This window comes from Chrysemys picta, unplaced genomic scaffold (assembly GCF_011386835.1).
Source record: "Chrysemys picta bellii isolate R12L10 unplaced genomic scaffold, ASM1138683v2 scaf21, whole genome shotgun sequence".
NCBI classification, from domain to species: Eukaryota; Metazoa; Chordata; order Testudines; family Emydidae; genus Chrysemys; species Chrysemys picta.
In genome coordinates, this window is record NW_027052728.1 from 240,568 (window position 1) to 267,917 (window position 27,350).

The 27,350-nt window shown below is 49.1% G+C and overlaps 1 long non-coding RNA gene across 1 annotated transcript in view; it reads left to right on the plus strand.

Annotated features, from left to right (window-relative positions):
* Positions 1–27,350, plus strand: part of LOC135977739 (uncharacterized) — a 117,405-nt gene that overhangs the window by 77,386 nt on the left and 12,669 nt on the right. The window contains exon 2 of the long non-coding RNA XR_010595156.1: positions 15,346–15,493. This is a non-coding gene — a long non-coding RNA (uncharacterized LOC135977739). The remainder of the gene's footprint in view (positions 1–15,345; positions 15,494–27,350) is intronic.

The window sequence follows — 27,350 nt, forward strand, 5'->3', positions numbered from 1 at the left end:
CTACGTGAATAGCATAGCTGAAGTCGAAGTATCTTGGATCGAATTACCTGGGGTCCAGACAGCGCGGGATCGGTGGCCGTGGCTCCCCCGTCAACTGCGCTACCCGCCGCTCACTCTGGTGGAGTTCCGGAGTCGACGGTGTGCACGTTTGGGGATCGATATATCGATCCCAGATAAATCGATTGCTACCCCGCCGATACGGCGCGTAGTGAAGACGTACCCTAGTGTCCCCCTTCCCAGCTCTGACACCACAGAGCCTTGCCTGTGTCCCTGTTCCTGTTCCCATTCCCTGTTCCCATTCCTGCCCTTAGCAAAACATGATCCCAATTCCCCCACCCACAGTCTCTGTTCCCATTCCCCCCTTACTTCCTGATTGACTGCAGACTATATAGTAAAACTTGAGTTCTGCTTAGCTAGGGTTACCATATTTCAGCAAGCAAAACAGAGGACGGGAGGAGCCCCGCCCCTGTCCCTCCCACTTCCCACCCCCCAGAACCCCCAACCCTCCCCCCGTTCCTTGTCCCCTGACTGCCCCCTCCTGGGACCCCTGCCCCTAACTGCCCCCCAGGACTCCACCCCCTATCTAAGCCTCCCTGCCTCTTGTCCCCTGACTGCCCCAACCCTTATCCACACCCCCACCCCCAGACAGACCCCTGGGACTCCCACGCCCCATCCAACCACTCCCCACCCCCTGACAGCCCCCCCCCCCAGAACTCCCAACCCATCTAAACCCCTCTGCTCCCTGTCCCCTGACTGCTCCGATCCCTCTCCCCACTCCTGCTCCCTGACAGCTCCCCCCCAGAACTCCCAACCCCCCACCCCTCCCGCTCCTTGTCCCCTGACTGCCTCCTCCTGGGACCCCTGCTCCTAACTGCCCTCCAGAACCCCACCTCCTACCTAAGCCTCCCTGTTCCTTATCCCCTAACTGCTCCTTCCTAAGACCCCCCCCAACTGCCCCCCAGGACCCTACCCCCTACCTGTACCCTGACTGCCCAAAACTTTCTCCACTCCCCCCCAAAAAGCCCCCCCCCGAACTCCCGACCCCCCCCCCCATTTCTTGACTGCCCCCTCCAGAACCTCCCTGCCCCTTCTCCTGCCCCCCTGGCCCCCTTACCCTGCTGCTCAGAACAGGGTGTTGGGCTCTGTGCGAGCCGGAGATGTGGCTGCGCTCCCCAGCACAACACACAACACGGTCCCTGGCCCTGCACAGTGCTGCTGGAGCCGGGCGCGGGGCTGCCGGGGAGGAGCTGCCGGCTCAGAATGCAGGGAGGGAGGGAGGAGGAGGAGCTCCTCTACAGCTGCTCCGGAGTCCAGCCCGTGACTTTCCTGCAGCCCTCCCAGCCGCTCGCTCTGCTCTGCCGGGGGGGGGGGGAAATCCCGGACATTTTGAGTGATTTACAAATTCCCCCCGGACGCTATTTTTAGCACAAAAAGGAGGACATGTCCGGGTAAATCCGGACGAATGGTAACCCTAGCCGACCCAGGCTGGAGACGCGCCTCCTCCCCCCACACCCTCCTTACCTGCTTCAGGCTTCCCGCGAATCAAATATTCGTGGGAAGCAGGGGAGGGGGCGGAGTTGGGGCGGGGGGGCATGGGCGGGGCCCCGTGGAGTGTCCTCCTTTTGGAGGCTCAAAATATGGTAACCCTAGGTTCGGCCCGCCCAGCACTGCCAGTCCCCGGCCCGGCCCCCGGCCGAGCACCTCCGGCCCGCCCAGCACTGCCGGCCCCCGGCCGAGCACCTCCGGCCCGCCCAGCACTGCCGGCCCCCGGCCGAGCACCCCCGGCCCAGCCTCGCCGACCGCCGGCCCCCGAGCCCCCGGCCCGGCCGACCTCCGTCCCCCAAGCCCCCGGCCCGGCCCGGCCGACCTCCGTCCCCCGAGCCCCCGAGCCGCCGGCCCCCGGCCCGGCACCGCTGGCTCCCGAGCCCCCGGCCCGGCACCGCTGACCGCCGGCCGCCGGCCCGCATGTCCCGATTTTCCCGGACATGTCCGGCTTTTGGGGATTTCCCCCCAGACGGGGATTTGGAGCCCAAAAAGCCGGACATGTCCGGGAAAATCCAGACGTATGGTAACCCTACTCTATGCACGGTAAGAGAAGGGACAAAGGAAGCAGCCATTAAACAGAAGACTAGATCCTGGATGAAATTTGGCCAGTAAGACTGTTGAGAGCTTTGCTTTGAATGTAACACAATTTGTTAAGTTAGGCGCCAATTGTGTTTTATCGTCATTTTTCTTCTAACCATTTTGGACGTTTATGCCTCCTTACTTGTATTCACTTAAAATCACTCTCTTTGTAGTTAATAAACTTGTTTAATTGTTATATCTAATCGAGTGTGATTAAATTGAAGTGTCTGGGAAACTCAATTTGGTGTAACAAATTGTGCATATTATTTCTTTTAAAGAAATATGGACTTTTTATGAATTTGTCTTGTGCAGAGAGGGCTTGGCATTACAGGACAGATATTGCCGGGGGAACACCCTGAAATATAACCAAGGTGTGGCTGGCTGGTAGGATTGCCAAATTTCTAATCACACAAAACAGAACACCTCTGCCCTGTCCTCTCTCTTCTTCGAGGCCCCGCCTATGCCCTGCTCCTTCTCCGAGGCCCCGCCTCTGCTTGCTTCATGCCCCTCTCCAATCGTTGCTCACTCTTCTTCACCCTCATTCACTTTCACCGGGCTGGGGCAGAGGATTGGAGGGGGAGGCGAGGACTCTGGCCTGGGGGGTGCAGGCTCTGGGGTGGGGCCAGGGATGAGGGGTGCGGGGTTCCAGCTGCAGTTACTGCAGCTGCGAGGAAGCAGCTGCCAAGACCCTGCAGCCTCTGGGCACATGGGTGGTCCTGCAGCTCTACACATTGGTCACTGTACCCTCTACACATTGGAGCACTTAGGGGCCACAGGGACTTAGTGGCCACTTCTAGGAGCCACGTGGCGCTGGGGCAGGCAAGGAGCCTGCCTTAGTCCCAAGCCCCTGCTGCACCGCCGACTGGACTTTTAACAGTCCACCAGAGCCACCAGGGGCCCTTTTCGACCAGGCGTTCTGGTGGAAAACTGGATGCCTGGCAACCCTACTGGCTGGCTGCTGCACACACACAGACGTAGCTGGGAGGGACTTGCATGCTGGAGGCTGTTTGTGAGCAGTCCTGACTGGTGCGTACAGCAGCAAAGCAGTGAAAAGGGAACCCCAGGTTAGGGGGAAAGGGTGACACAGCTACGCACTAGTCTAGATTGTCCCCTGGGTATGTCACACCTGCCTTCTGCAGGGTTTTGTGACTCACAGTCTAAGGCGTCAGTCTCTCCCCCATTTGTTGGGCAGGAGCTCAGGCGCCTAACTCAGGCTTTGTGAATCCCAGTGATTTTTCTAGGTGCCTAGAAGTGAAGTGTTGTGACGCTCAGCATCACTGTGCCTAACTCCTGTTGTGTATTCAGACCGTCGGGCCAACGTCCCTTTGTGGAGCTGGGCCTAATCTCATTTTGTAATGGCAGCACAATATCATAATCTTGTGCTTAGAGTTTAGACATGGAGCCCTGGGTGAACTTGATTTTCTCTGTGAACTGCTGCATGTGAATCAGATTAAAGCAAAGTGGCAGCACATCACAAGTCAAATCAGCTTTAAGGAAACCCACGAAACCAAAAGAAGGGGTTACTCTCCTGTGCAGTAACTGTAGTTCTTCTAGAGGGTGTGTCCCTAGGGGTGCACCACACTGGGCCTGCGTGTGCCCCTTGTGCCCTGCATCTAGGCCAGTGGCTCTCAAACTTTTGTACTGGTGACCCCTTTCACATAGCAAGCTTCTGAGTGCGACCCCCTCCCCTATAAATTAAAATTTATTTTTTTTAAATTAACCATTATAAATGCTGGAGGCAAACCGGGATTTGGGGTGGAGGTTGACAGCTCACGACCTCCCATGTAATAACCTCGCGACTCCCTGAGGGGTCCTGACCCCAGTTTGAGAACCCCTGGTCTAGGCCATATCAGGCTGCATGGTCAAACAGTCCGCTGAGTTCCTTCTGCACCACCAAGTCTGAGCAGAAACTCTGAAGCAGAGGGGAGGCGGACGGGTAGTGGGGCATCCAGAGGGGGACACATCTCAAAGAACTACAGTTACTACACAGGGGGAGTAACCCCTTTTTCTTCTTCAAGTCCTATCCCTACTACCGCTCAGGGTGATTTCTGAGCAGTATCCGCAGTAGGAGGAAGAAGCTTTGGAATGGAGTCCAGAACAGAAGAGAAAATTGCGTTGCTGACTGCAGCATCAGACCTGGAGACATCGACTAATGCATAGTGTCTAGCGAAAATATCTACTGAAGACCACATATCGGTCCTGCAGCTGTCTGAAATGGGCACATTTTAAAGTAGATCTATAGATGTAGACTGTGATCTGGTTGAATGTGCCAAAATACTGATAGGGAGTGTAATGGCGACAGCTTGGTATCAAGTTGTGATTCAAAAGTCTCTGGATGGAAATGACAAATCCCTTAAATCTATCTGCAATCAAAATGAATAGTCTATTGGATTTGTGAAATGGTTTAGTTCTGTCGAGGTAGAAGGCTTCTGCCCTCCTGACATCTGGAGTGTGGAGAACTGTCTCCTGGTGGGAAGTATGTGGTTTTGGGAAGAAAACTGGCAGCTATATGGTCTGATTCAGGTGAAAATTGGAAGTCACGTTAGGAAGAAAGCTGGGATGCAGTCGGAAGGAGACCTTCTCCTTGTGAAACATTGAAAGGGGGTGTGGGGAGGGGCTGCCATGAATGCACCAATCTCGCTGACTCTGTGAGCTGAGGTATAAGTATGAAAGGGATTTTTGAGCCATTGGTGATCCACTGAATCTCTGTTTGTTTGCAGGAGTGTAGATGCCCAAAGTGCATAATATGGTCCTGGAATCTTTAAGGGGATTTAATGACTTGTCAGTGTTCTCTGCAAACAACTTTCATCTGCCAAATTGAAGAGCCTCAACTGTATTCTGAATTTCCCTGGGGAAGCCAGACAATATCAGCCAGGAAGCCCGGCACAGAACTGCCGCCACAGAGATGCAGTGTCTGTATCATCAAGAGCTGCCTGCAAAGACATTCTTGCCAACAACTGACCCTCAGCAACAATTGCCTGGAATTGTTCTCTTTGATCCGAGTGAAGGCATTCAATAAATGACTCAAATTATGTATAGTTGGTAAAGTATTTGGCCATAAATGCTGGGTAATTTGCATAGAGGAATTGCAGCATAGCTGATGAATAGGCCTTCCAGCCTAGTGGGGTCCAAATGCTTTTGGTCTCTGTCATATGGGGTGGATTTGTAATGGTGTTCACCACATCAACAAAGAGAGGTTGGAAAACAGCAATTCAGAGTCCTTGGAGGGGACATAGTATTATTTGTTAGCCCTCCTACAAGTGGGTGTCACCGTAGCTGGGATTTGCCAGATGGTTCTAGTGGGTTCCCATAGAGCCTCATTAATGGGAAAGGTGACTCCTGATGGCGTCACAGAGTGCAGAATATCCAGCAGCTTGTGTTGGAGTTCTCCAAGATCTTCCAGTGGTATCTGCAGATTCTGGCACTGGCTTAATGTGGTCCTGGAACTGGCAAAAATCATGAACTAGCAGAAAGGCATCAGGGCCTCATCTGGGAAGGAGGTCTGAGATGTGGCTTCTTTGTCTGCCCTGGACTGCTGTTCCTGAAATGTTTCCTCTTGCTGCTGGGGAGGGGAAGTTTGGGTCTCCCTGTCATCCCAATGGGATGGGGCTGGGACCTAGAGAACTGCTGACAATAGGCAGTATAGGGATTCCAATATGTCCCTTGAGGCCATTACTGGGAAGGGGGTAGCATCCGGAGCTGCTCCCACCAGGATCGATGAGGTCCCAAAACATCTCCCCTGCCCCTTCGGGAAAGGGGTGTGTGTGTGTGAGGATGCTTTGGAGAACCTTGCACAAAAAGAGAGGAGGTAGAGGGAAGGTCATCTGGAGCAGCTCCCAGAGAATGGGACTGGCGGGACAATGGCACCGGGGAGGCAAAGGGATCTGGAGATGGGGGATTCTCGATACCGAAAGGTGCTCTGTGGCTGCTACCAACAGAGACTGAGGTTCAGCACTCATCACCAATTCCTTTTGTAGTCTGACGTCCTGAGGTACCGAGAGCTTTTGTGGTACCGAGAGGTGTCTGTCCTTTTCTGATGGCAATGGAGTCCTGGGGTGCCACGGGGCTGGTGCAGATGAGGTTGAAGGCTTTCATGGTACCTCAGCAGTTGGTAAGGATATTGAGAGTGGAGTCTGAGATGACAGTACTGCTCCTTCTTGTTTGGTGCTACCAGGGTCTTCCCAGAGCTCTGGTTGGACTTAGAATCGTGGCATTTTCCCATGTCCACCATATTGGAGGAGCCTCTTCCACCTTGAGGAAAACCTCTCAGAGGCTGTAGATCTGGCTGGAGTGAATTCTTTTTGTGGAGGAACCCCTGGGAAGGGCACTAGATTTGCTCTTCTGGGAGACTTCAGAGGAAGGCTCTGAGAATTTCTCCTTCCCAGAAGAATGCTGAGCTGAGGTGGAAGGGCCCTATTTGCCCCTGGTAACTGACGTCCAGGGGTTTCCTGACCTGGCTCAGGAGCAGGCTGGAGGGAATTCTCCATCATAAGGTGTCAAAGTTTGACTGCCTGGTTCTTCCCAGCCCCATAGTTCAGGCCTAGGCATACATTGCACTTCTGCAGCATGTATGATTCACCCAGGCATCTTTACAAGAGAGGCAGCATTTGAGCTGAATGAAGCGGACATGCCCCTTACAGGGGAGTCTGTGATGGATCCCGCACTTTCTCTTCTTGTGAGGGTGTTCAGGGCGCCATTTCTCGCCCCGATCTGGGGTATTAACTGTCCCACTAGTATCCCAGAAAAGGGAGTGGAGAGGGAGGGACCCCAGCCCGACCTCTACTCCGGGTCCCAGCCCAGGGGCCCTTGGTATAGTGGCAAACCACTTGAACTAGTGATTCCTTCCCCTGGGCTACTTTCCTCTCTGGCCCTTCAGCTTGTGGAGCTTCCTGCCCTCTCTCTGCTTGGGCTAAGTTTCTCCCAACCCCTTGTGTCTGTGGAGTTCCTCTGCTCGGTACAAGCTGGGTTTCCCTTTACCAAGGGTCTTGGGCTTCTGGCCCGCCACTGCACTTTTCCAAACTCTCCTCTGCTTCCCTCCAAACTGCTCTCCTTCAAACTGCTCTCTGCTCCAACAACAAAGCACTCTGCTTCAGTTCCTCCAACTGTCTGATTGAAGCAGGGGGGTTTTATCAGGTGACTGGCTTCAGGTGCTCTAATTGGTCTAATTGGCTTCAGGTGCACTAATTAAACTGTAGCAGCGTCTCTTCCCTCTACAGGAAATATGGTTCTCAACATCCTGGGGCTTACATATAGCCCATCTATCACTCTCCTGCTGCCATCTGGCCATGCTGTATCACAATATATATACCTTTATTTTCTATCAAATGGAGAACAAATACCTAACAAACTGACTAATAAAAAGATACAAGCTACTGTGGTAGATCAGAAGCAGATATACTTGGGGGATGGTTTGCACGCGCAACCTGATATTGCCTTGTCAAGGCTGATTCCCCATTCCGGCACTTTGAGTGCAGAGAGTGGGGGCCCGCAAGGATTTTAAAAGTTAATACTGGCCACTCCAGGCTTCTAAACTCCCAAGGTTACAGTTTCTCTCTGACCTTGGCTTGGTAAACACTGCCATCAACCAAATGCAAAACCCTTTTTGGAACCCAAGAAGACACCCTTGGGAATTCCTTCTGGTGAGGTACCCTCAAGCCCTTTCACCTCCGCCCCCTTTGGGGAAGAGCTGAGAAAGAAAACAAAGGAAATTAGCTGTTGCCACCAGTTAATTAAACATGTGCACAAATCTCTTAGGACACCAAAAATCCAATCATGTGCTATACAACAGCGCTTCTGGGATTATCCGTTTCAGTCTAACATCTCTTTCTACCTTCTTCAGACTCACTCTTTTCAGCCGCCTCTATGAATTTCTCTTTTCTAAAGTCTTTGTAGTCTTCTTTGATCTTCACACAAATTCCTTTGCACAGTGTTCTGTATTCTTTGCCCATTTTTCCTTCTAATTTCATGCGCACCGTCCTTGCCATCAGATTCACAATTTCCTCACTGGTCCTCTGCTTGCATCCCAACATTTTCAATGCTTTTCCCTTCTTAGCTGCTGAGATTAGCTGTGAGATAAACTATTCAGAGGCTTCATCGATGTCCTTGTTGACCTTATACTCAAGGTTCATTTCACTCACTTCCGGTATCCGTCTTTATATAATCAATCTGATTCAGTGCGACTCCATCCAGATGTTTCCTTGTCCACTGCCGACAAGGTTCTTTTTCAAATATTGTGTTCATTATGTGGAGATGGTTTGCCTCTCCGAATGCAACCAGACAATCATTTCTTACACCTTTACTGAATTTTCTCACATACTTTTCTTTTTCACTTACTATTGCATTGAAGTCCCCTTGGATAATTGTGTAGGTGGATCTTTTCTGCATTACCTCCTCCAGCTCTTCGTAGATATGGTCCATTTCTTCATCTTCCTCTTGCTGCGTGGGAGCATACACCTGAATAATTTGAATCGTTCTCCTTCATTTTATCTGAAGCGTGAGACCTGCTATTTGGGGTGACACGATGTTGCCGCTAACTATCCTTGGAACTGTTTCTTTCCTGACAATGACTCCTACACCGCCAATCCTTGCTCTACTGTCAAGTGATCTTCCTAGGAATACTTGCTCTCAGCTTTTCCATTGTGCAATGAGGTCTTTTATTCTTGTGTCAGAGGGGTAGCCGTGTTAGTCTGGATCTGTAAAAAGCAACAAAGAGTCCTGTGGCACCTTAAAGACTAACAGATGTAGTGGAGCATAAGCTTTTGTGGGTGAATGCCCACTTCATCAGATGCATGTCTTTTATTCTTGTTTCACATAACCCTATGACCTCGGCTTTTATTGATTTTCTGACTTCAATGTAAATATCGATATATGAATCGGATGACAGTGTTCTTGTGTTGTGACTTGCAACAAATAGTTAGACTAGCCTCTGTTTTTCGTCCTGTGTTATCCCAGGTCAGGCTGACGCATGAGTCTGAGCTGTTTTCCAGTTTATTCTGCATTGTGTGGCTTGTTTGGCAGGAGAATCTTGCAGCAGTGCATTCGGGGTGCCAACCCTTGTGTCCTGTAGCTGCGGTACCCCCTCCACTTTGGCCAGGTTGCCCTAGCTTAATAGAGGTATGGTCAGACTACCTACTACCCTGGAGGCTAGCTCAACACCATCTCAGCTTGGTAAGACCTGCCACAGCATATGCTCTGCCGTACTTCAAACCCCTTTCACCCTCACACCAATGCTGAAGTAGGGAGGCAGGATTTTGGGGGGGGGGGCCCTCATGCCCTTCCCAAATGGGAGAGTTTAATTCTCAGCACTCTACATTCAGCATTTTCTGCTTTGCTGTCAAGAGGACCCCTGCCCCCAACACAGACAGACAAACTTAACGGTGCCCCCTTCAATCCCTGCCCTCAGTGGTCCCTCAGGGAAATTGCATTACTTTACCCTCCCTCCACCTCTGCCAACCAGCATCAAGTATCTCCCAGCTCAATGGTGCTACTCAGGCACCGCCAGGGTCCATGGGATGTTATGAATGGGAGCACTGATCTGGAGCTCAGTAAGGCACAGAGACAAGGGCAGTTAGGTGGAGGAGCTGTGAGGTGCTGCCATATTCCCAGTTCCTATTGCCATCCTCACAGGGGCAGAATCGCTACTGGTCCCCCAGAATAGCTGTGTCTCATTTATGATGATAAACAGATATCTGCCTACAATATCCGCAAATCCTGAACCAGCAATCACAGTCCTCGGTAAACACCCACATCAGGAATGTGACAGAGCAATGAATATATGAGAGCAGGTGAGGGACTGAGATGTGGCACATTGAACAAACGGGAAATTGATGGAGAATACTTAGAAAATCGTGACAGTGACGCCACCTGCCAGTCCCAACCTTTTCCCAGCTGGTACAATCCTGTCCCAGCTGGGGACACATGTGGGTATGTTATAAATACTGCAGTAAGGAACATCCTCACAGTATGTAAGACACACGCCGCTGCTTTCACCAAACGCCAACCTCCTCCCCTGAGAAGAACCGACGTTCATCCAGAGCCAAAGGAATAAACTTGAAGGATGTTTTGCCCCTACCACAAAAGGAGATTGGATCTGACCTGGGTTTGGTGGTGTTGAAAACTGTTAGACAAGTGGGGAAATGCTTGGCCTAGACTGGGAGAGACTGGCCAGTTGTCTCACAGTTCATGGAAAGGCCTTCAAGGGCCCTAGTGCAGAGAGCCTTTAACAGGCAATAAATGTCATTGGGGCCCAGGGTGCGTATCATTCCTGGATCCCCACACGGGATGACAGACACCTGGAAATGTGAGTTACAGGAGATGGACTGGGAACAGTCACAGTCTAGACAGGGGAGTGCTCTGAAACAGACTGAACGATGGACCACCCCTTCATATGGGAAGAGGGAGGGATTCATTCTCTTCTGAACAGAGTGTAGCTGTGCAAATATTGTCTGGATGCCTTGAGTAACTCCATGGTCAATAGGCTAATGCAGATTCACTCCTGGCCAGAACTCAGAGGCATCCCAAACAAAGAGTGTAGAGACAGGGCCCTAGCCCAGAGAACTGGCTCAACTGCCAGTCCCTCAGAGAACTGACACAAGCTACTGAATCTCTTGGAGGCTAACGCTGAAGGCGCGAAGCTCTGAGATGAGGGCAGCTGTAATCCAGTATCTCCAAAGATGGGCTTTTATTCTTCAGCTTTCACCTCATTATCTAGTCCTCCTGGCCTCATTAGGCTGCTGTAGTGACTCTCCAGACTGAAGGTGTGTGAAGCACTTGGAGCTTCCTGTAATAATCTATGAATACTTAAGGCCCTTCGGTTTTAGTTTTTCAAATTTTTTTTAATTGCCTGGGTTTTACAAAAGCTGTTATTCAGTTTTTACTATTTTCATCCAATTTTTGGACCTCTCCAGTATATGAAAATACAGATTATGTTAAGAACAGCCAATACATTATATTAGATAAATGTGTTTATGTCAATAACAAATTAGCCTAAATGGAAAGGTGATGCTGTCTGTTAAAATAAGGCAATGTAGTGGAAGATCTACACACACACACGCATCCACATATGTAAGCAGGGTCTGAATGAATTCCCGACAGCTAGCTGGGAGTGGGAGAGAGTTCAGGAAAAAACTGTTTACATGAACACACCTAGGCTATGGCTACACTGGCGCTTTACAGCGCTGCAACTTTCTCGCTCAGGGGTGTGAAAAAACACCCCCCTGAGTGCAGCAAGTTACAGCGCTGTAAAATGCCAGTGTAAACAGTGCCCCATCACTGGGAGCCGCGCTCCCAGCGCTGTAAGCTAATCCCCTTGGGGAGGTGGAGTACCTGCAGCGGTGGGAGAGCTCTCTCCCAGTGCTGGCGCCGCGACCACACTCGCACTTCAAAGCGCTGCCCTGGGAGCGCTCCTGCAGCGGCGCCTTGGAGTTTCGAGTGTAGCCATGCCCCTACTCTGCCTAGATATACAGCAGATGGAGCTGTGTTGCTCAAATAAATCAACTTTGGCTGGTGCTGGGTTACAAATCACTCTAGTACTGAATGAAGGAGTAGTGAAATATTGTTTCAATGATGTCATTATTGTAGGAACAACGGGAGCAGAACTGTGCTTAACCTGTCCCAAATGAGGGGGGGTCACCATCAGCTGACCAGCTTGTTAAGCCAGGGCCTGGAATGCCAGAGGCCTATGAAAGTAAGGGGGGACAGATGTACCAATCAGGAAGTGTGGAGTCTTCTTAAGGGTCTCTGGTCTGGTTTAACCTGTTCCTCCCCACTGTTCAAAGAGAGAGCTAAATAGACTTCATTAGGAGCCCCTTCATTATTTTAAAATCTCAGTTGGAGCTGAAATCAGTTGTGGTTGGGCAGTGTCTCTGCCCACCCTGCTAAGAGCTAAAAATCACTGAGAGCTAAAATTGCTTGTGGTGGGACCGTGTTTGTGCCCAGAGCTGAAAATCACTAAGAGACTGACCTGCAGACGTCACAGCATGAGAGGCAGGTGGCAGTAGAAGGTGACTGACAGTCAGCTGGCGAGGTGGCAATTGGCAGAGCCCGGAGGTGAGGCGCAGTGACGAAGAAGAGCGGGGCACCAATCGGCTGTCAATGCAGCTGGCAAAGAGGAGCGGCACGCAAGTGCTCGGGCAACAGAGCGAGTAATGTGCCTCTTTTACCCGCGCCCTCCACCCAGGGTGGGAGGTGAATTCTGCAGATGCACCTCTGGACTCTGGGTCTGCACTGTAAGGCCTGGTCCACATTGGGGGACGGGGGGTCGATCTAAGATACGGAACTTCAGCTACGAGAATAGTGTAGCTGAAGTCGACATATCCTAGATCAACTTAGAATTACTTCGCGTCCTTGCGGCGCGGGATCGATGGCCGCGGCTCCCCCGTCGATTTTGCTTCCGCCTCTCGCCAAGCTGGAGTTCAGCAGTCGACGGGAGAACAATCAGGGATCAATTTATCATGTCTATACTACACACGATAAATCAATCCCCGATACATCGATTGCTACCCGCTGAGCCGGCGGGTAGTGTGGTGTGCAGAAAAGGGACGGACACGTGAAAGGGACTTTTGGGTTGCTGGACTTAAGAACCTGAGGGAGAAGGACACAGCCCAACTTATTTGTAGGTGGGTCTTTTGCTCATGGTTTATGTTATGAACCCTCCATTTTCCCAAATTAATGCTGAGTTACTTCCCTCCTTTCATTAAAAGTTTCTCTGCTACACTCAGACTCTGTTTGTGAGAGGGGCAGTATTTCCTCTAGAGGTGCCCAGGTCACTGGGTGGAGGCTCAAACCAGTTTTGTGTTGTATTGACTGGCAGAAGGGTTCCACTTGCATACTTGTACATACTAGTTGCTTTAAGACTGAGCCGATCACAACACATCTTCTAATCTTCTCTTGCTCTGGCCATCCTTCGCCATGTTTGTCCATAGGTCCTTGTTAAGAAATCATCCCACCGGAGGCCAATCGCATGGCTGTTTCAGTTCTCGCGGATGCCACTCAGATATAGCTGCAGTCCATCTGTTGTCACTGAGTCAGGCCACATGTCCCGCCCACCGCATTTTGTGGAGCTTGCTTTTGACAACATCTCAGACTCCAGACTGCTGCCTAATTATTTCATTGGGGATGCGATTGCGGAGCGAAATGCCCAAAAATGTTCATTACATTGCCCTCTGTGTGACAGACAGTTGATATTTTTCAGTCTTCATCAGCGACCGTGTTTCGCTGCCATATAGCATCGCTGGAAGCACGGTCAAGTTAAAAAGATTTGCACGAGTTGTTTTGCTGATCTTTCCTTGGAAGATGTCCCTGATGTCATTGAATGTGCACCATCCAGCTTTTTTTCCTGCGCGACAGTTTGCCTTTCTGATCGTGGCGCATCTTGACTTCCTGGCCCAAATAAACGTATTTGTCAGCCTCTTGGATCTGCTCTTCTCCCTGAGTAATTTGGGTTCTTGGCAGAACATCTGATCTCATATATTTTGTTTTCGACTGGTTCATTTTTAATCCTATTTGACTACTTTTCGCAGTCAGTTCTTTAAGCATTCTCTCAAGCTGGACTGTATTTTCAGCTATCAGCTAAATACAGTTATTAAATACATTAAAGCATTAAACTGTTTTTACTTTCAATACTCTGACTTTTCTTCTGTCCTCCCGGCCCCCATTATTGTCCCAGGAAACTGTGAAGTTATTTTTTTGCACCAATTTTCACCCACTTTTACATTAAATAAATTCCCAGGACATTTTAAAATAAAAACTGAAAATGAGAGGCCTTGTGAATACTGTGTTTTGGCCAGTGTACTGTGATTTTTACTCTGTGATGATATCGATTTAGTGTAAGAAGAAATTACTCATCTTGTGCAGTAACGATGGTTCTTCGAGATGTGTGTCCCTGTGGGTGCTCCACTCTAGGTGTCGGTGCGTCTGTGCGCTGGAGATCAGAGATTTCTCGCAGCAGTACTGGGTAGGGGGAAGGGCAGCCACTGGCACCTCCTATAGCGTGCGCCCCCCTGACTGTCCCCTCAGTTCCTTCTCTACTGGAATTAGATGAGAGGAGAGTGGGTAGTGGAATACCCACAGGGACACACAACTCAAAGAACCATAGTTATTGCACATGGTGAGTAACTTCTTCTTCTTCATCGAGTGGTGTCCCTGTGGGTGCGCCACTCAAGGTGCTTGTAAAGCAGTACCCCTCCAGGGTGGTAGGGGTTAGGAGTTATGTATAAGTGTGTTATGAGAGCATTGTAAGGCCAACAATAGAGTCTGAGACTAGGCCTTGGGTGATAGCGTAATGCTTTACAAAAGTGAGCTCCGATGTCCAGGTTGCAGCTCTACAAACATCTATTAAGGGGACATTGTTCAAGAGTGCAATCGATGTCACCGTGGCTCGCGTTGAGTGGGATCTGATGCCCACGGTGGGTTCTTTGTGATGCAGGTGGTAGCAAGTTTGAATACAGGTAGAGACCCATTTTAGACAGTCTCTGCGTCGATATTGTAGAGCCCTTGGAGCACTCTGCTGTAGAGACGAATAGTCTTGGTGACTTGCGAAATGGTTTAGTTCTGTCCAAGTAGAAGGCTACAGCCAGTCTGACATCCAGCATGTGCAATGTTGCTTCTCGGGAGTCATTATGTGGCTTGGGCTGGAAGGCAGGTAAGTGTATGGTTTGGGTAATATGAACATTTGTAGCCACTTTGGGCAAGAATTTTGGGTGAGGACATGACATGATTTTGTCTTTGGTAAATACAGTGTACAGTCATTCAGTCATCAATGCTCCTATTTTGCTGACACGTCTGGCAGACGTGATTGCCACTAGTAATACGACCTTCAGTGACACGTGAAGGAGCGAGTAGGTTGTTAGAGGCTCAAAGGGTGGTCTTGTGAAACATTTGAACACAAGATTGAGAGCCCATGGTGGTGCAGGTTGGTGTACTTCTGGGTACATGTTCTGTATACCTGCTAGAAAGCACCGTGTAATCGGGTGAATGAATATTGAAGCCCCTTCTCTCTGTTCATGGAGGGCCGTAATGGCAGCGAGGTGTACTTTAATAGAGCTTATGGCTAACCCCGTTTCCTTCATTTCTAGTAGGTAGCCTAGGATCATCGATAGAAGCGCCTTGGTTGCATCCAGCTGTCATTGGTGACACCAAAGGGAGAATCTTCTTCACTTGTGGCAGTAAGTATTGTTAGTGGTGAGGCAACTTTTTTTTACCTATTTTACTTTCTCCGAACAGTTCAATTCCCCATGTTGGAACCAAAGAGGAGCCACGCTTTGAGATGGAGTTTCGCTGGGTCTGGATGGAGCGTCAGGCCCTTGTTCTGGGACAGGAAGTCCATCTGGAAAGGCAGCAGTTGTGGGGCACAGACTGCTAGACGTGAGAGGTACGGAAACCAAGTCTGTCTGGGCCATGTGGGGACAATGAGAATGATGTATGCGGTGTCGAGTCGTATCTTGCGGATGACCCATGGGATCAGTGGTAACGGCGGGAAGACATACATGAGTGACACATTCCATGGGATGAGGAAGGCATTCCATGCCCTGGAGCAAAATAGTGGACATTTGTGATTTGTTGCTGAGGCGAAAAGGTCGATTACTGGGTGACCCCATTTTCGGAATAGTGTGTTGAGAACCCTGTTGTGGATTTCCCACTCGTGTTCCTGTGAGAAGTGCCTGCTGAGGTTGTCGGCTGTAGTGTTTTGGCACCTTGGTAGGTATGATGCTGTGATGTTTATATTGTTGCGGATGCAGAAGCTCCATAAATTCATGGCTTTTACACATAGCGAGTGAGACCTGGCTCCTCCTTGGCGATTGATATAAAACATGCACTCCACATTGTCGGTGAGAATAGAGATTGAGGGCTCATGTGTGAGTGGAAGGAAGTGTCGGCATCCATTGTGTACCGTCCAGAGTTCCAGGAGATTGAAATGTAGGTGATTTTCCATCGCAGACAACTTGCCTTGTACATTGTGATGACCCAAGTGGGTACCCCAACCCATCAGGTAGGTGTGACGGATTGGATCACAGAAAACTCCCTTAGGACTTGCCAACCGATGTGCCAAGACTTTCCTGCCCTGACAGCTTAGGACTCCAGCACCCTGTCTTGTTGAGCCAGACATGCCAGTCTGCTCCAACACAGACCCAGGGTCTGAATTACTTGCCCCAGTGCTGCAGACTTAACTGAAAGAAACTTACAGAAGTGCTCCTGTCTTTACCACTCAGATGCCAAAGTGCCAATGCGGTCCAAACCCCAAATAAATCCATTTTACCCTGTATAAAACGTATACAGGGTAAACTCATAAATTGTTCGCCTCTATAACACTGATAGAGAGATATGCACAGCTGTTTGCCCCCCAGGTATTAATACATACTCTGAGTTAATTAATAAGTACAAAGTGATTTTATTAAATACAGAAAGTAGGATTTAAGTGGTTCCAAGTAGTAACAGAGAGAACAAAGTCAATTTCCAAGCAAAATAAAATAGAACACACAAGTCTATGTCTAAGAAATCTGAATACAGATGAAACCTCACCAGTTTCAATAAGCTTCCTTTTACAGACTAGTCTCCTTCTAGTCTGGGTCCAACAATCATTCTCACCCCCTGTAGTTACTGTCCTTTGTTCCAATTTCTTTCAGGTATCCTTGGGAGTAGAGAGGCTCTCTCTTTAGCCAGCTGAAGACAAAATTGAGGGGTCTCCCAAAGGCTTAACTAGACTTTCCCTTGTGGGGGGAGACCCCCTTCCTCTCTCCTATGCAAAATCCAGCTCCAAGATGGAGTTTTGGAGTCACATGGGCAAGTCACATGTGCATTCATGACTGAATTTCTTACCAGACAAGCCACATTCCTGGGAAAGCTTCAATGTGGATTGGCATCTTCGAGTTCGTTGTTGGCTTAAGTGGTTCTTGATTGGGCATTTAATTTGCACATTCTCTTCTCAATAGAAATCAAGCAAGTATACCGCCAATATTCCTAACTTCAAGTACAAAAATGATACATGCATACAAATAGGATTAATAGATTGTGTCGATCATAACCTTTACAGAGATATGTTACATGACATATGTAGCATAAAACATATTCTAGTTATGTCATATATACATTCATAAGCATATTCCATAAAGCCTTATAGGGGGCACTGTCACGGGAGGCATCTGTTGTAATAGTCACTGATGCGGGGGGTGTCTTGTTGAAAGGGAATCCCGGAGCATACATTCCCTGGCTGTGTCCACCATTGTAGGGTGAGGATAATATTTGGTGGTAGTGTCACACATCTGTTGAGATAGTGTTTGCTGGGTGCATAGACCATGTTCAACCAGTGCTGCAGACAGCGTATATGGAGTCTGGCATACTTTACTACGAAAGTTGTAGCTGACATATGTCCCAGAATCTGAAGGCATGTCCTCACTGAAGTTTGTGGTCTGATGATCACCGTGTAAATAAGATTGGTCAATGCAGTGAAACTGTGGTTTGGCAATATTGCCTTGGCTTGTATGGAGTCTAGGTCGGCTACAATAAACTCCAATTGCTGGGTTGGTTCCAGGGTGGATTTCTTTTCGTTCATCTGTAGATCTAGTTGGTGAACCGGGTCTATTGTGGTCTTCAGCATGCCTGCCGTTTCTTCTCGGTTTGCACCTCTGAGAAGACAATCATCCAAATAGGGAAAGATTATGACTCCATTGTGTCATAAATGTGCTGCTACTACCACGAGCGTTTTTGAGACTACGCAGGGAACAGTGGACAGTCCGAAGGGAAAGACCCTGTATTGGTAGTGATTGGGTCCGCCTGTGAACCTCAGGAACCATCTGTGGGCAGGATGTATTGTAATATGGAAGTATGCATCTTGGAGGTTAAGGGCTGCAAACCATCTAGCGCTGGGATTATTGTGGCCAGAGTGATCATTTTTGTACCTGTGGTTGCATACGAACCTGTTGAGTTTTCGGAGATCTAAGATTGGTCTCCATCCCCTCCTTTCTTCTCTGTCAGGAAATATTTGGAATAAGAACCCCTCCCTTGGTATTGATGTGGTGCTGGTTCTACAGCACCCAGCAGTAGGAGGTAGTCTACTTCCTGTTGTAGAAGGTGATCGTGATAGGGGTCCCTGAAGAAGGATGGGATACGAGGGAGGGTAGGGGGAATGGCTGTGAAAGGACTGGTGTAGCCGGATTTTATGATCTCCAAAACCCATTGATCTGTGGTTATCGCAGCTGAGGCATGGTAAAATGGGCGTAGGCGGTGACCAAAACTGTGGAATGGGGTATCTGTTGGCACTAGAGATATGGGAGGTGGTGCATACCCTCGACCAAGACCTCAAAATTGTGGCTTAGATGTAAATGGACGGGTGGACGAGGTCTGGTTCTGTGTAGCTCGTCATCTCTGAGCCCGTTGTTTGGGTCTGTTCTGAGTGAAGTATCGTGGTTGTTGAAGGTTAAATGAGGTGTCTCGTGACCTGGTTTGGTGTAAAGTGAGGGCGTTTGTCAGGCGGTGGGTGTTTGCCTAGTGTATGCAGCATTGTTCAGAAGGCCTTCATGGTATGGAGACGAGAATAGTTTATCCCTATCGAAGGGGAGGTCCTCCACTTTTAGCTGTAGTTCTTTTGGAATTCCCAAAGTCTGCAACCATGATGTTCTTCTCATAACCACAGCTGTTGTGGTTCTTTAGGCAGCTATGTCCGCTACATCCATTGATATTAACTGACCCTCGTTGATAATGGCGTTGAGTTGAGGACGTTTATGCTTGGGGAGGTCTTCCACGAGCTCTTGTATTTTACCATAGTTAGAGTAGTCGTAATTTGCTAGTAGAGCAGAATAGTTAGCAACTCTAAGCAGAAGAGTGGCTGACGAGTAAACTTTCCGCCCAAAGAGGTTCAATCTCTTGTGTTCTTTATCTGGCAGTGAGGAGCGTAAATGAGGCTGTTTGCTACACTGATTAGCAGCCTCTACTACTAGAAAGCAGGCTTGATGGTGTGAAAACAAAAATTCCATGTCTTTGGCTGGAACGAAGTATTTTCTGTCAGATCTTTTGTTAGTCGGGGATACCGATGCCACTGTTTGCCATATTACCTCCGCAGGCTCTATTATAGCCTCTTCAATGGGGAGGGCAATCTTGGTCAATGATGCTGGTTGTAAGTTTTTTAACAACCTATGTTGTTTCTTCTGCACCTCATGTAAGGAAATTTCTTGGCTATTTGCTACTCTTTTGAAGAGTTCTTGGAACTGTTTCAGGTCATCTGGTGTCGTAGGGATAGACGGCGTCACCGCTTTGTCTGGTGCAGAAGATGAGTAAGGGGCAGGTGGTGAATCATCCGGGTCTGCCTGAGATAGTATTTCTTCTCTTCTATCTCTGTCTCAGGAGGGTAAGAGGTTTCTCTGTGTGGTAATGATGGATGTACTCTGGAACCTCCTGTTGCTGGGGAAGGATAGGGGATCTGGTATGTGGGCCAAGGACCCCATTGTGGCCATTGCATGGGGTAAGGTGGTAATGGGTAAGGCTACTGCTGTGCATACCAGGGCAGTGAATGCTCGGAGGAATGAGGCTTAGGCTTTCCATTCCATGTAGGTCTCATCTCTGATGGGGATGAGCGTTGTCCTGAACATATCCTTCCTCACCACTATGCATGGTGCAGGAGATAAAGGATGGTACCATGCTATGTAGCTCGGGGTGTGTTCGGTGTCGAGCAGTGGCGACTGTGGTGCCGAAGAAACTGCTATGTGAGCAGGACACAGGAGTTGCGCTGGTCCCGCCTTGGGGTTGCAGTCAACTGTTGGAGCACTGACCGGTGCTGGATTCAGCTTGTTAGGCGGTAGCAAGTCTTGTATCGGTGCCGGTGGCAGCAGAATTGATCGCAGTGCCGCTGCCTGTGCCGCGCTCTGCCCCGGGGTGGCTTCCTGTTGTTTGTCCTTCGAGTTTGGAGATGACCATGACATCACTGGTTGGTTTGGTTTCTGGGAACACGTGAGTGGCTGATCAGGTCAATTAGAGCTTTGAACTGTCTATGGCAAACTGAACAAGAAATGCCACTGTGAGTAACTAGATTAACAATGGACATGCTGCTCTTACGAGAGTTACCTTGCTGGCACTTCTGCTCCGCCTCAGCAGTTCTCCTCTGCTCATAGACGGTAGCTCCAGAATGCATGAGACTTCACCAGGTAGAACGAGCATGAGCGAGATCTTCCCAAAACTCTGGGTCAATGTTGAAACACCTCAAGGATAATTTGAGGGAATCTTTGAAACTTTTATTCTGGCCTCCCTGAGAGCACTTTCTCTCCTTTAACTCACCATAAAAGATCTTCTCTGACAATGACTCATCTGACAGTCTGGTGACATGGCCTGCCCATCTCCCCTGTGATTTCATGCTTGGAGTGCCTACCCATCTGAGAACCTCAATATCTGGAACGTTGTCTTACCATCTTATCCTCATCAGTTTCCTCAGACAGCCCATGTGAAAGTAATTCAGGTACACTGTCCAGGTTTTGCATGGATACCTCAGAGTTGGCAACATGATGACTTTGTAGATGTTCAGTTTTGTTTGTTGGCTAATGTCTCTGTGCTCCCAAAGGCTACACTTGCTTTGTCAATTCTGGTGTTGGTTTAATTATCCATGTGAACTTCACACAACAGTGCACTGCCCAGATAGCTGAACTTGTCCACTGCCCGGAGGGCTTGGCCATTCACTGTAATAGCAGGCCCTATATCAGGCTTTCCTGGTGCAGCAGGCTGGACATCACTTTTCTCTTCTTGATGTTGATTGTGAGACCAAAAGTGTCACAGGCTGAAGAGAACTAGTCCACACTTTGCTACACGTCAGACTCAAATCTGGCATTCAGGGAACAGTCATCAGCAAACAGATCATGAACAGCCACTTCCTGTACCTTTGGCTTTGCCTGTAGTTTCCTCAGATTGAAGAGTTTCCCATCAGTCCGGTATCTGATGCCAATCCAGACGTCACAGTCACCAAACGCATCTGTAATATGCCAGAAAACATCATACTGAAGAGCGCTGGTGCCAGCACACAGCCCTGCTTGACTCCCTTGGTGACTGGGAATGGTTCAGATGACTCACCATCTTCCACAGCACGAGCCATCATGAAATTGATGAACCACTGCAATGAATTTCTCTGGGAAACTGAATTTTGCCATGATTTTCCAAAGGCCCTCCCGACTGACTGCATCCAATGCTTTGTCAGGTCAATGAAAGTGTAGCGGGGTGGTTACCTCGCTCCTGCCCTGAAGGGCTTAAAACAGCCCAAGGGGAAGGGTTGTGGCTGGGAGGTGCTAAGCTGGGCTGATTGGGAAGCAGCTGCAGCTGGGCCACACCCCAATCAGGCCTCATCTGGCCCTATATAAAAAGGCTATGAGCCAGAGGCCAAGCAATCTCTCTCTGCCTTCAGAGGGAGAAGGGCCTGGCTGCAGTGAGCTAGAGACAGAGTACCTGAGTGGAGCAGGGCTGGGGACAGGCTGAGGAGCTGGGGAGCTCCAGCCTGGAAAGCCCCAGGCTGCGGCCTAGTAGGAGGCCAAGGAGTACTGGGGGTTGCAGAGGGCAGCCCAGGGGTAGGCCCAGGCAGCAGGTCCAAACCTAACCTTGCCTGAGATGAGTGGCCTATACTGCAGTCTGCCCCAGGGAGCGGGGGCTAGTTGGTGACTGGCAGTGGCCTTATTCGGAGGCAAGGTAAGGCTAGTGGGTGGGCGTTCCCCGGGGAGGGGAGACCCTAGTACTGAGGGGTGTACTGCCAGGGGGCAGCACCCCAGATAAAAGGGCACCAGTGTCCGGGAAGGACACGGGGGCCAAAGGACAGGCGGATCACCGGCCTGCAGAGGGTGCTCTGGGCTGGAAATCGAGCTAATTCCCAGAAGAGACCAGCAGGAGGCGCCGCAGGGGTGAGTCCGCCCCTCTACAGAAAGTCATATACAGGTTGGAGTTCTGTTCCTGACATTTCTCCTGAAGTTGAGACGCAGCAGACACCATATCTGTGGTTCCGCACCTTTTTCTGAAGCCACACTGACACGCAGGCAGGAGCCCTTGTTCAAGGCAATTCTGGCAAGAATTTTGCTGGATCTTGATAAGGAGATGCCCTAACAGTTGTTGCAGGTCTGTCTGTTATCTTTCCACTTGTACAAGTGGACGATAGATGCAGCCTTTTGTTCCTGGGGTATAGTTTTAGAGCCCACATTGACTGGAAAAATTCAGTCAGTTTCAGAGCCATGTGCAAGCCTCTGACCTTGTAGACTTCTGCTGGTATCACTTCTGCTCCAGGTTCTTTACCATTTGACAGCAGGTCAATTGCTTTCGCAGTTTCAGTCAGTAAGAGATATGGTGATATCAAACTGGGGCAGTCGATCAATTGCCTCCTCACTTACAGATTGTTGATTGAAAAAAAATCACTGGTCTGTTGGTATAAGGAGGCACCATTATCCCTATTTGGTGTATGGTGTGTAATTCCCCTGCGAATCTAGCGCCAAAACTGATCTTTCAATTTGCAAATCTCAAAATGAATGTTTTAATATTCCCCCCAAAAAGGCTTTTTTTTGTTCTCCACTGAAACAATGATAAAAAACAACATGAAGTCATGAAATGTTTTGGTTGACCCAAATATGCATTTTCATACAAAAAATATTTCAAGGGAAAAATGAAACAATGGCAGAAAAGTGCATTCCAAAACCAGAAAACCAACAAACAAAGAAACATATGACAATTACTAGTGTTTGACTTTGCAAAAATTTGAAAATCGTACAGAGTGAGAGGGCAGGGAACGGACCACTATACTACAACTTCATAACAGCTAACAGACATTAGTAATTTTTTTTCTCTTTTAGAGGAAATTCTTGCTGAAATTTTTAAGTTCCATTTTCCCTCTTCCTTCTTCCATAGTCCCCTGAAACACCTCCCACTAAGGGACGGGGCTTCCCTCGCCCATGACCCTCCCACCCAACAAAGACTCCTACTGTGACTCCCTTTCCTATGCTTCCCTCTCCCAACTCCCCCAGCCCATCACACCTCTCTGCCTCCAAGTTCTATCGTCATCCCCACAGCCAATGACTTCTCCCTGCCTCCCCTGGATCCCACCGGATCACACGGCATATTGAAGACAGGTGTGTTTTAAACCACTGATTGTAAATCTGTCCCTCTCTTTCACAAGCCCAGCACATTGTGTTCAACAGTTGGACTATCGCCATGAACATGGCAGAATGAAAGCTCATAATTTGCCTTTTTTTCTTCCTCTGTGTGATCTGAAATGAAGACAAAGGTAATTTCTGGGACCAAAGGGGTGTGTTCAAGGGAGAAGCAAAGGCTACTGCTGGAGAATCCTTCTGGCTGCAGGGGCTTGGAAAGTTTTCCTGCTTTCATCTTCCTCATGCCCATGTGGTAGGCAAGGAGGTTACATGGGTTGTTTCCCCTGTGGCCAGGGGCACTCTGCTTGAGTCTCACCCCTTGCACCATCTTCTTTTGTTGCTTCTCAAGATCGCCTCTCCCACCAGAACAATGAAGAGCCTGATCAAACATTGTGACAACAAAATCAGCTGCCTCAATTGTGCTCCAACCATGTCATCCCCTCCCTACTCAAATCCCTCCCCTGGCTCCTTCTCTACTTCTGCAAAAATTATAGCTTTTCCTCAACTTCAAGGCTCAACACCCAGGAACTGCATACTTTGTCAGAGGGGCTGCTCTACTGCCCTGGGGTTTGTGGGCTGTTCCACAACCTCAGCCAGAGGGGAATTAATTCAAACTGGAAAGGTGCAGAGATGGGCTCCCAGGATGATCAGAGACATGGAGTGACTGTCTAAGGGCTGGTCTACATTGTGGGGGGGATCGATCCAAGATACGCAACTTCAGCTACGCGAATATCTTGGATCGAAGTATCTTGGATCAAATTACCTGGAGTCCAGACAGCGCGGGATCGACGGCCGCGGCTCCCCCGTCGACTGCGCTATCGCCGCTCGCTCTGGTGGAGTTCCGGAGTCGACGGTGAGCGCGTTTGGGGATCGATATATCGCGTCTTAACGAGACGCGATATATCGATCCCGGATAAATCAATTGCTACCCACAAATACGGCGGGTAGTGAAGACGTACCTTTAGGAGAGGAGACTAAAAGAACTGAGCTTGATTTACCTAGCAAAGGAAGGGCTGAGAGGGGATGTGCTAGCTCTGTGTAAATGTACTGGGGAAGAGAACACCAGAGAGGGAGAGGAGGAACTGGAGTTAATGAACAAATTTGTCAAAAGAATAAATGGAGTATAACTGGCCCTGAATGAAATTCAGGCTGGAAACTGAAGCTTTGTGCCCATCTAGAAAGCTGGCTAGATCGTCGGGCTCAACAGGTAGTGATCAACGGCTCCATGTCGGTCCTGGGGCAGGTTTTGTTCAATATCTTCATTAATGGTCTGGAGGATGGCATGGACTGCACTCTCAGCAAGTTTGCAGATGACACTAAACTGGGAGGAGTGGTAGATAAGCTGGAGGGTAGGGATAGGATACAGAGGGACCTAGACAAATTAGAGGATTGGGCCAAAAGAAACCTGATGAGGTTCAACAAGGACAAGTGCAGAGTCCTGCACTTAGGACGGAAGAATCCCATGCACAGCTACAGACTAGGAACTGAGTGGCTAGGCAGCAGTTCTGCAGAAAAGGACCTAAGGGTTACAGTGGACAAAAAGCTGGATATGAGTCAACAGTGTGCCCTTGTTGCCAAGAAGGCTAACGGCATTTTGGGCTGTATAAGTAGGGGCATTGCCAGCAGATCGAGGAACGTGATCGTTCCCCTCTATTCGACATTGGTGAGGCCTCATCTCGAGTACTGTGTCCAGTTTTGGGCCCCACACTACAAGAAGGATGTGGAAAAATTGGAAAGAGTCCAGCGGAGGGCAACAAAAATGATTAGGGGTCTGGAGCACATGACTTATGAGGAAAGGCTGAGGGAACTGGGATTGCTTAGTCTGCAGAAGAGAAGAATGAGGGGGGATTTGATAGCAGCCTTCAACTACCTGAAGGGGGGTTCCAAAGAGGATGGAGCTCGGCTGTTCTCAGTGGTGGCAGATGACAGAACAAGGAGCAATGGTCTCAAGTTGCAGTTGGGGAGGTTTAGGTTGGATATTAGGAAACACTATTTCACTAGGAGGGTGGTGAAGCACTGGAATGGGTTACCTAGGGAGGTGGTGGAATCTCCTTCATTAGAGGTTTTTAAGGTTAGGCTTGACAAAGCCCTGGCTGGGATGATTTAGTTGGGAATTGGTCCTGCTTTGAGCAAGGGGTTGGACTAGATGACCTTCTGAGGTCCCTTCCAACCCTGATATTCTAGGATTCTATGATCAGAGGAGGGAGATTCTGGAGCAGCGTCCCCGCAGGAGTTGTGGGGTAAGCAACAGAATGAGTTGGAAAATGGAATTTGATAAGTTTCTGAGCATGGTTATCATAGAATCATAGAAGATTAGGGTTGGAAGAAACCTCAGGAGGTCATCTAGTCCAACTCCCTGCTCAAAGCAGGACCAACACTAACTAAATCATCCCAGCCAGGGCTTTGTCAAGGCGGAACTTAAAAACCTCTAAGGAAGCAGATTCCACCACCTCCCTTGGTAATCCATTCCAGTGCTTCACCACCTTCCTAGTGAAACAGTGTTTCCTAATATCCAACCTAAACCTCCTCCACTGCAACTTGAGACCATTGCTCCTTGTTCTGTCATCTACCACCCCTGAAAATAGCCTAGTTCCATCCTCTTTGGAACCCCCCCTTCAGATAGTTGAAGGCTGCTATCAAATCCCCCTCACTCTTCTCTTCTGCAGATTAAACAAGCCCAGGTCCCTTAGCCTCTCCTCGTAAGTCATGTGCCCCAGCTCTCTGATTCTTTTTGTTGCCCTCTCCAGGACCCTTTCCAATTTGTCCACATCCTTCTTGTGGTGTGGGGCTGAAAACTGGACACAGTATTCCAGATGAGGCCTCATCAATGCTGAATAGAGGGGAATGATCGCATCCCTCAATCTGCTGGCAATGCTCCTAGTTATACAGCCCAAAATGCTGTTAGCCTTCTTGGCAACAAGGGCACATTGTGGACTCAATTCCAGTTTCTCGTCCACTGTAACCCCTAGGTCCTTTTCTGCTGAACTGCTGTCTAGCCATTCGGTCCCTAGTCTGTAGCAGTGCTTGGTATTCTTCCGTCCTAAGTGCAGGACTCTGCACTTGTCATTGTTGAACCTCATCAGATTTCTTTTGGTCCAATCCTCCAATATCTCTAGGTCCTTCTGTATCCTATCCCTACCCTCCAGAGTATCTACCTATCCCCCCAGCTTAGTGTCATCCATGAACTTGCTGAGTGTGCAATCCAGACCATCATCCATATCATTAATGAGGATACTAAACAAAACCTGCCCCAGGACCAACCCCTGGGGCACTCCACATTTGCTACCGGCTGCCAAATAGACACTACCTGTTAAGCCCGACAATCCAGCCAGCTTTCTATCCACCTTATTGTCCATATATCCAATCCATACTTTTTTAACTTGCTGGCAAGACTACTGTGGGAGACTGTATCAAAAGCTTTGCTAAAGTCAAGCTATATCACATCCACTGATTTCCCCATATCCACAGAGCCATTTATCTTATCATAGAAGGCAATCAGGTTGACTTGCCTTTGGTGAATCTATGTTGACTGTTCCTGATAACCTTCCTCTCCTCCAAGTGCTTCAAAATTGATTCCTTCAGGACCTACTCCATGATTTTTCCAGGCAGTGAGGTGAGACTGACCACCTTCTGTTCCCCGGGTTCTCCTTCTTCCCTTTTTTAAAGATGGGCACTATAGTTGCCTTTTTCCAATCATTCTAATCACTGAGGAGGAGGCGGTGCCCCTCTGATCACTGATAGCCCAGTTAATAAGTCACTCAGAAGAACTGCAGGCAGCCCAGCTTTGAATCCCTCCTCTCCCCTTTCCTAGGCAAGTGACCTAACTGCAGGGCTGCTGGCTCTTCTAAGTGGGTGCTTTGCAATCTCTCCTGTCGAAGCTATCCTTGTATAAATAATTAAATAGCCATATGCACAGAGTCTGAGACCCAGATGTGCAGCCCTCCCTGGTGAGCATCCTAGTCCCTGGCCTACAGAGCCATTTGCACTTGCTTTCTGGCCCAATTAGTATTAAATATGAGGGTTTTCGGTATTTTTGTAAGTCTTCTCTAAAATATATTAAGTATTTAAGTATACAAGTGTGATATCCATGCTATAGTTAAGGTTCAGGTTTCAGTTACCTGCTGAACCCTGAAA